The sequence below is a fragment of the Eulemur rufifrons genome, chromosome 3, assembly GCF_041146395.1.
Source record: "Eulemur rufifrons isolate Redbay chromosome 3, OSU_ERuf_1, whole genome shotgun sequence".
NCBI lineage: Eukaryota > Metazoa > Chordata > Mammalia > Primates > Lemuridae > Eulemur > Eulemur rufifrons.
In genome coordinates this window covers 50,023,098-50,033,493 of record NC_090985.1, presented here as the reverse complement: position 1 = coordinate 50,033,493, position 10,396 = coordinate 50,023,098, and the positions used below count along the sequence as shown (strand labels likewise).

At 36.7% G+C, this 10,396-nt stretch overlaps 1 pseudogene; it reads right to left on the bottom strand.

Moving 5' to 3' along the window:
• Positions 1–2,183: 2,183 nt before the first annotated feature.
• The window catches only part of LOC138381369 (E3 ubiquitin-protein ligase CHFR pseudogene), a 30,367-nt pseudogene continuing 22,154 nt past the window's right edge, over positions 2,184–10,396 (bottom strand).

Sequence of the window (10,396 nt, the reverse complement as noted above, 5' to 3'; positions counted from 1 at the left end):
GCTTTTTTGTTTGGGGTTGTTTTGAGCACCTAGACAGCAGCTCTGAGTTATTGTATAGTTTGTTGTGACCAGGATCCTCTTAAATGAGGTCCCACCAAATCCATTAAGGCATAACACCCGTAACTGTGTGCATTCATATAGGTGCCTCATAAGGGGATGAAGCAAGGCTTCAGGTAGAAGAATAAGTCCTTGAGAATTCTGTCTCCACTTAGCTGTGTCATCCCAAGTGTCAAAACCCCAATATTTAGCTCTTTTCTCATCCTCATCCACGTAGTGGGGTTTATATTGATCTAAATCCAAGTTGGGTATCAAGGCACTGAGGAACAGATCACTTTTAGCAGCCTTCTTAGCAGCCCTGTCAGCATGGCCTGATTCCCTTTTGCCCTTTCTGATGACCAGGACAGTACATGATGCCCACCTGCTTGGACAAAATAATTCCAGTTGTAAGATAGTATAATAATTGAAGGCTCCATTCAACAGCCACTTCTGCACACACCCCAACACGTAAGTTGGCCAGGAGGTGTTACAGTAATACATCATTCTTTCTTTAGACATAGGTTCATGGCAATAAGTTGACCATTCAACCGAAATTCTTCCCAAGGGACTTTTAGATGGAACAGAAATGGAGCTTCCCATGTTAGGGCAAAAGTCACAAACAATCAAACACAAAAAATAAAGGGAATTCCCAAACAATCTAAAATACCAAGGCCTATCAATCAAATGGGGATGAATGCAACCCCAAATGTGTCTCCACCACCCCAAATGGCACCTCCAAACAAATGCCCTGCCACAGGGCTGGAAGGTTCAAAACCCTCCTCAAATGTGTGGCCTAGTCAGCTCCATTCCCTGGAAACTGCAAATGAGCTCCAAATCCAAACTAGGTTCCCTAGTTTCACTCAACTTCGTGACTTGCACCCAAATGGCACCTCCAGACAAATGCCCTGCTATAGGACACCAAACAAATGCTCCACAGGGCTGGCAGGTTCAAAACCCTGCCCAAATGGGTGGAATCAGGGGTCTCAGTGTATATGCCAGGGAACTTACTCAGAAAAATGTCTGAAGTTGTCTGGACATTTCTAGATCCCTTTCCTTATCCGCAATAAGTTTAAAGTAGCCAGGAGCTGTGTCTGATTCCAGGGAGGGAGAGACAGAAGCTCCCCTAGAGTTAAACAGGCTCTGACAGCTGTTGGGACAGTTCCTCTCTCACTTTCACCTGAAAAGATGGTGCTTCTCCCAGTGGAGACCCACAGCTTGATCCTGGGCTACCCCCTGCTTCTTCCAGCCATGGCTGCAGTCGTAGGGTACTGTCCTGTTGCAGTGCCAGTGGGCACACACAAGGACACCAAATTCTGTTACTGAAAGCTCAGCACTTGTCCCTGAGGCTACATCAGAAAAATGAGGACAAGTTGTTTGAAGAGAGCTGAGGATAGATGATTTCCTAGGAGAAAGGTAGTGGGACAGAGGATGACTTCAGTGCAGATTCTCCTGTTTACCATTCTTGTTGAGTAGCACCTGTTTTTATAGAGATAAGTTCTTCAAAACCCACCATTTGCCCATCACAGCTACTAATATTAATGTTATTAGTAAATATGAGAGCTGAAACTTATTTGATCTTGCTCTGAGTCTAGCAGCAATAAACATTTTTAATATGCATTTATGCTATAATTCTTACTATATTTTTAGAATTAAAGAAATAGAGAATTTTTAATTTTTTTGAAAACATAAAGAGTCATAACTGGGATTCAAAACCAGATACTGGTCAGGCACAGTGACTCATGCCAGGGGTTTGAGACCTGTCTGAGCAACATAGCAAGACCCCCATTTCTACAGAAAATTTTGAAAAACTTAGCTAGGCATGATGGCATATCCCTGTAGTCCTGGCTACTTGGGAGGCTGAGACAGGAGGATAGCTTGAGCCCTGGAGTTTGAAGTTGCAGTGAGCTATCACAACACCATGGACTCTGGCCCAGGCAACAGAGCAAGATGCTGTCTCAAATAAACAAACAAACAAACCCAAACAAAACATACACACACACACAGAAAATCAAGTAGTCCAGCAAGAGTATATGCACTATGCTAACATATCTCACATCTGAGCAAAAGTATTAGGCTCCATCCAATTTTAAATATGATATTTCAATGAGTTAATTTTAATGAATAATATATAAGATATTAAAATAATATTATAGATGGCAGAAGGGCTGCAGGCAAACCACACAGTGCTGAGGGGAGATGCATGGGTCCTGCTCACGCTCCTCTCTCCAGTTGGGCATGGGCTGGAAGCAGCAGGTGCATATGGCATGGCTCCCCTGAAGTGGGCACACATACTCCTGGCCTGTGGTGAGGCTGGCAGAGGTGGATGGTGCATCCCCGAGGTCCTGCAGGGCACCTGGCTTGGCATCGGGTGCCAGGTAGGGAAGGGGATGCATCGCCTGCCTCCTGTACTCGGGGCACTGTCAGCACACAATGTGTGGCTGGCTAATGTCCAAGGACTGGCTGTCAATGTCTGACAGCTCCAGCAGGTCTCTGAACTCCCTCTTCATCAGAAAAATTCCTTCTGACTTTGGGCTGTATCATGTCTTGAGTGATTTTATACCCGTAGTCCATGCTTTGCACATCTTCACTGTGACTCTTGTCTAGGTACTGGATGAGGTACACTTCCACGAGGTTGTTGAGGATGTGGTTTTTACAGATTCGCTCCACCGGACAGCGGCAGGTGGGGCAGAGGGAGGATCACTCCATCCAGCCAGAGTAGCAAGTCGCACAGAATGTGTGCATGCAAGGCCGGGTATAGTATGGTATTTGACAGAATAAGCATATGTTTCTGTTTATTTAAAAAAAAATAAATCTTCCAGTGTCCCAAATTGCTAATCCTAGATGCGGATATCAAGTTAGCGGCTCCTTGCTAATGAGCGTGAGTCACCGCCACCCCTAGCCCAGGACTGACCACGGGTCCTGGATGAGGCAGGAGAACAGAGGACAAGGCACAGGATGCACCACTCCTCTATGCTCCCCAAGCCCTCAGAAGCAGGCCCTCCCCACAGAGACTCCTGCAGAGCACAGAGGGAGCACACTGGGCCTTTGTTTCTTCTGGGATTCCTTTCCCACATTAGGTTTGCCATGTCATCTGGAATAATACTTGAAATTTTGATTTTTGAAAGAAAGAAAAAAATGTATCTTTTTTTGAAATCACCTGTTATGTTTGTTTGCAATATGGTAACTTTGTTGCTTCTTCTCAGGAATATGATTTTCAACTGCTGTCTTGCTCTTGATACACACTGAGAAGCAGCACCCTGTATTGTGAAAGTCCTCTCTTTTGCATCCTAATATGCAAGCCACCTTTGTTTCTATCAAAAAAAAATTATAATGGTTAGAAAACCTTGAATGTAATTGATATTTCTTCAACAAAATCAGAGGTGTATTTCAGTGTAATGAACACTATTTTCTTTGTTAAGGAAAATTATCTCCTTATGAAACAGTTCACTAATGGAAGACTTTGGTTTAGTTCCTGGCTCAGACAGGGTCCTTATTTAGTTAGTAAAATCTGCATCTAATAAAAAATAACATAAACTACTTAAAAAAAAATATTTGGAAATTTATAGCATGATTTGATTAATAATCTTATCACTTGATAAGTGGTTTTAGAATACATACACTTCAGGTAATTTAAAGAACAAAGGAGAATATACTATTATCACACTATATATTTTGAACATTATTTCCTCACAGAAAATCAAATATTGCAAGCAAATTTTTAGAAGGTAAAAGGAAATTTAGCTGTAAAGAAGATCAATAAAAGCCAATAGGTAAATTCAAATTGAGTACAGAATATATTTAATTAACCAACTGAATGAAGAAAACAAAAAATAGAGAAAAAATTGAGACACAGAAAAATGGGAGACATGAATTTAACTATACTAATAATTGCATTAAGGTAATTCAATTAAATAATCCAAATAAATGGCAGATATTTTCAGATATAAAAAAACAAGACAGTATTTATATATGTTGTCTACAAAAGCCAAATTACATATAAAAGGCACAGATTGGATAAAATTTTTAAAAATGATATATCATTCAAACGGTTAAGTACAGGAAAGCTAGAGCAGCTATACTAATATCAAACAATACTAGACTTCAAGAAAATGAGTATTTTGAAATATAAAGATTGCTATTAACAATGACATAAAAGTCATTCTATCAGAAAGACATAATACTATATATATATGTATGCATCTAATAGCAGACCTTTAAAACATAAAAAGCAAAAACTAATAAAACAAATGGAGAAATAGACAAATCTACAACTGAAGTCAGAAATTTAACACCCTTTTCTTAATAACTGACAGAACATCTAATAAAAAAATATTAGTAAGGTTATAAGATCTGAATAATTTTATCAATAACATTAATCTATTTTACATTTATAGAACAGTACTTTCTACAACTATAGAATAAGCATTCTTTTTAAAAGCATATGGTCATTCACTTTTAGAAAGCATGTTAGTCCATAAAATAAGTATCAATAGATGTCAAAAATTGAAGTCAACAGAGAATGTTCTCTGACCATATAGAAATAAATTAAAAATAATTAACAACAAAACATCTATAAATGCCATAGGATTTGAAAATTGAACAACACATTTCTACAATAACACAGGGGTATGATCAAGAAAGTAAAGAGAAAAACAATTAACAACCAAAGTATTAAACAGAAAATAGCACTACAGATTCTACAGATATTACAACTATAAGTACATTCTGTAAACATCATTAAGCCAATGCATTTAAAAATGTATAAAATAAGTGTTGGTGAGGATATGGAGAAATTAGAACACTTGAGCACTGCTGGTAGAAACATAAAATGGTGCAGCCACTATAGAGAACAATATGGAGGTTCCTGAATCAATTAAAAGTAGAATTATCATATGATCCAGTAATGTCACTCTGGATATATATCCAAAAGAATTGAAAAAACTCAGAGATATTTCCACTTCCAGTGTTCATAACAGCATTATTCACAATACCTAAGAGGTGAAAGCAACTAAAGTGTTGATTGACAAATGAATGAATAAATAAAATGTAGTGTGTGTGTGTGTGTGTGTGTGTATGTGTGTATAATATTATTCAGCTTTTAAAAGGAAGGAAATGCTGACACATATTGCAACATGAATGAACTTTGAGGACATTATGCTAAGTAAAATAAGCCAGTCACAGAAAAACATATACAACATGATTCTATTACAGCCCAACAAGTTTCATTGCCTGCTGCTCAAGAGGAAATCAATACACTGAGACAGCAGGATTTACAGCACAGAAAGAGTTTAATATCGCAGACGCCATGCAAGGAGATGGGAGGAATTTCTCAAATTCATCTCACCAAAAATTTGGGAGAAAGGGATTTGAAAGATGGTTTGGCAGGCAAAAGGATAGGCAATTGGGTCTGCTAATTGGCTAGGTTAAGGGCAGAACCTTAGGAGTATAGAAATTGTTGTCTTTGCTGAGTTGATTCTTGGGTGAGGGTAGCAATACCAACTGAGTCAGTTCCTTGGTATAGACCACTGGTCAGGGTGGGTCAGCCATTCTACCAGAATGTAGAGCCTGGAAGATATTTCAAAAACTAGCCTTACATTTCATAAGGGTGATACTCTCTATAGAGAAAGGTAAGAGTCTTTATGAACATAAGCTGTGTGACTCCTGAGTAACAATTATAGGAAAGCAAACTAGAGGACAGTGGCTAGCTTGTATCATTATTTTTAGCTATGCCTGTGCCTTTGCAAAATTTAGGCCCTTATCACAGTTCTCCCCTTGCACCCCTTTATTAATTTGCAAAGGACGGTTTCAATCCCACTTACGTAAAGTATCTAGAGTAGTCAAATTTATAGAAACAGAAAGTGAAATGGTGGTTGCCAGGGGCTGGGGTTGGGTGGGGGGAGGAAAGGGGCATTTGTTGTCTAAAGAGTACAGTTTCAGTTTTGCCAGATGAAAAATTTCCAGAGATTGGTTGCACAACAATGTGAATATTCTTTTTTTTCCTTTTTTTCTCTTAAACATTTTAGCAGCTAATTTGTGAATATTCTTAACATCCACAAATTGAATGTTATTGAACTATACACTCAAAAATGGTTAAGATGGTAAACTTTATATTGTATGTATTTTGCCATAAATAAAAATTTTTTAAATAATGAAATATTTTTTTAAAGTTCGATAATGCAACAAAATAGTAAATGTAAAAGAGGAAATTGTGAGAGAGGCTCTAGACTCTGAGATGTAAGTAAAAAGAGATCAGGACAAAGGGCATATAATATCTAAAAATATATCATATATAAATTGTTGGGGTGAAGAGAAAACGTCCCTTTTGCTCTCTGAAGGTTCATTGAAAAATCAACTCACAATAAAGCAGATTAGTATGAGAAAAGCTATACAAATTTATTTTAACATGTATACATGGGAACCCTCAGAAAATGAAGATTCACTCTTCAATGAGGTAGAGAAGTTTTTAAAGAATGGGGGCTTGAAAGCAGAAAAATAGGTTTTGGGAGAGAGAGAGAGAAGGAGATTTGAGTAGCCAGCAAAGGTGGCGTTATGTAAATGAAACCTTAAAGGTAGCAGCCCTCAGAGAGAATAGATGGTAAAAGTTTCTTTTCAGAACTTAGGGGTTTCAGACTCTCAATCTTGTCTAGATGAGGGAGGAGAGGATAGACTTGGCTGCATTCTGTATAGAAGAAAATTCCTCCCCAATTCCCACACTCCTGACAAAAGACAGCTTTGTAGTATTACTTCTATCTGTGAGACAAGCCTGCCATCTCAAAATATAACAAAGAAACTGATTTCCTTCAAAATATATGTGTATATGTACATGATTACATGTACATACATATATATGTGCACATACATACACATTAAGATTCACAAGGCGTGTATATGTTTATAGCCATTGAATAAGCTAGCTCATGATAACAGGGATCGCATCTGTCTTGTTCATTGCTTATCTTAAGGCAAAGCACAGTGTATATCACACAATATTGAATCAAGAAGTACTTTTAAATTAATAAATGAATGAAGCAATAAGTTTAGTCAATATTTAATAATTATTCCAAATCATTCTCGATGAAAAGGTGAACATATATTTTATTGTCCAAATTTGAAATTTTGAGATTGAAAAATGGACTCTTAAGATTGCACTGGGACAAAAAACTAAGGAAAGCTTGGGGAAACTGAGACATATGGCCACCTTAATTATGGGTGAGTAATTATACTAGACACTGGCATTATAGTGGTAAAATAGCAAATATGATCTTTATTTCACCAAACAGCAATCTAGAAGAGGAGACACATTAAACATATATGCATTGTAGTTAATGCATAATTACAAAGTGTTTGTGTTTTGGATGTAAAGAAATATCATCCTTTAGGAGTGAATATTTCTTAAACTGAGATCTGAAGGAAAATGGGCCATTATAAACATGAAAACACTACGTGTACAGGGCCATTTGTGGGTTGGACTAGAGAAGACATTAAGGGAACCAAAAGAAGGTGCTTGTGCTGGGGTGTGGAAAGTAAACAGAAGAATGATGCAGATTAAGTCTGAAAAGATAGCTGATGGTTAGGTCAGGCAGGCCTTCTAGGCAATGTTGATGGCTTTTGTCTGAATTCTAAGACAAAAAAAGAGAGCCAAAGAGATAGCAATAATAAAGGGTGGCAGATGATATGAAGAAGAATAGTTAATTGGTAAAATAAAAGGGAGAGCCTGAAATGTAAGAGAGAGAGGAATAACTGATTAAATGATCTTAATGGTTTATGAGAATTCCAGATTTTACTCACAAGCAACATTGTCAGAGTTCGGGGTCGGTAATCTTGTCTGTTCTCGATTCTTGGTGTGCTTTTGGCCAAAGAATGACCAGGCACACAGAAAGCAAGGTAAGCATGAAACAAGGTTTATGGAGGAGAGAAAGATAGATTACAGAGCAAGAGCAAAATATAGGTTTACAGAGTAAGAGTAAGATACATTTGTGACAGAATGGAACAGGCCTCGTGTCATAACAAAAAAAGGCCTTCGTATGGACTGGGTCTCATTAAGTGTCTGGATTTGGCCCTCTCTGTGGTTCAGTTGTCACCATGAACCACTTTGATGGACAGCTGGGAGTTATACAGCTTGAGTCTTACTACACATGTGGATGTCCCATGAACCTCTCTGAAAGCCGATTGCTCTAGGTCACTTTCCAGAGTCTATTTACCTATGCTGGTTGGCCTGTGGTCTAGAGAGTCCTCTGCATTCTTTTGTAGTTGGCTTGCTAAGTTCTGATTGGCCAATTAGTGGGGTGCTCCCTCTTCCCCCAGGTGTGGCAGTTGCCCACCTTGTCCCCAGGAGAGGCTGGAGGTCCCTAGCTGTTTACCTAATAGCATCATGTAATATTTCTTATATTCTAAAATACTTTGTGCATGTTATATTTTTAATTTAACATTTTAATTAAATATTATTAAAGTTTGAGATTCTTAAACTGATGATTGATTATCCATTAGAATATACTTTAGTTTACAGAACATTTAAACTTTTTCTGTGTTTCCTGTTTCCCATTGTATTTATTTTATTGCCAATTCGAATCTCCTTTCAGATGGCTTGTCATATCAAAAAACAAAGAGAAATTGAAATTATATTTCAAAACATTTTTCTTATGTGAGAAATAAAATATCTTAGGAGATACAACCCAAATGTTAAAACAAAGTTTTATATTAATTACGATTTTAACTCAAGCTTCCAATAAATTATTTCTTTAACATAATCTCAGAAAATACCAGTACAATGGCATAAATTGTAAACTTAGCTTAATTGACATCTTTAACTCTTCTTGTTTAAAAAATATGCTTGATTGAAGGCTGCCATCTCCCTACCTCTATTTTTTCAAGTCACAGTGTAGGAATCAATGAAATGAAAACAAGTACATTTTATTTGAAAACTGAAAAAAACAGCCGAATATTACCACCTATGCTACAGATATTAGCAAACGCTCTTTGTAAAGATGAGCTCTCAGGTATTATAAAAAAGGAGGATGAATCATAAATTTCCAATCTCAAGTGACTCATGCAAATATTTTTATCTGTTGACTATTTGTTCATAAAATGCTTTTATGAGTATTGGTTTATCATTTTTACCAGGTCCCTCATCCCCAAATTACACAAGAAAACATACAACTTAATCTTTTATGGAGTTTCATGCAAGAATAATAAAGAGATACTTTAGGATGGGCAAGACTATGACTTAATTTCTTACGTGAGAGTGGCCCTGAATACATGAAGCAGAGATGATTAATTTTCCACCATAAATTTGTGTTGCTCTTTCTGTAACACAGTGATATAATTGAGAAATAGCTGCCCTGCCAGGGACCACATGTTCAGGAGCCTTGTGTCTATATGGAACTATTTGTGTATATTATCTACCATCTATTTCCCCATCTGCCAGCTAAATGTGGTGGACTCCGAAACCCTAGAGATGGCAAAAGTACAGACTGGAAGGAGCCTGAGTTTCTAATCAGCCATCAAGGGTAAAGCTTGTCTTCAGCTAGGAGCTTCCATATTGGACAGTTATATGATCAAGAAATTAGCTAAAGTCGCTGAAATTTTAGGGTTTATTTGTTTCAGCAGTTATAACCCTAATACATCACCCAATAGTGGTAAAAAGGGTATTGTAAACAAAGAAAAAAATAAGGGAAAAGCTATACTTCTTTTCTTTAAAAAAGTAATCTTTTGCCTTCCTAATTTTATTGGATATTCATATAAATGTCTTTTTCAATAATTCTTTGAAATGGTTGATATCATTTTAATACACAAACCTTTTTGCATCTTCAAAGACATTTCCTTTTGTTAAACAGTTCAATCATTTTGACTTGAAAATTAAAGCTTATGATGTGCTGGACAAATTACCCTTTTCAAATGAAACTCTCCTAATTTTCTTCATGGTCAAAGGAAAATAAAATCACTGGTATTTAATTTGAACTTAGCTGTTAGAGGTGCAATTTATATTGTATGAAGAGTGCAAACTCAGTCTCTTAAATTTTAGAAGTGTATTTATGCAGATCTGTTTTTAAAGAACACACATTTCCCTAATAATTTAGTTAGACTCAACTTTTGTAACATAGTACCATCTGGAAATAAAATATAATGTAGGTATTTTCTGTTTTATCACCATAGAATTTTTCTGCTAGGCAAACAACTCTGTATCTTCTGCTTTTAAATGAGTTTGTGCAGGTGTGCTGGAAATCTTCACTCAATGATTTATCTAACAACCCTCATAAAAATATTACACTTCCCTAATCACTCGTTATGCATTTCCAAATGTTTTAGAAGAAAATAAGTACAATTCAATAATTAAAATAAAGCATGATATAATTAATGCATT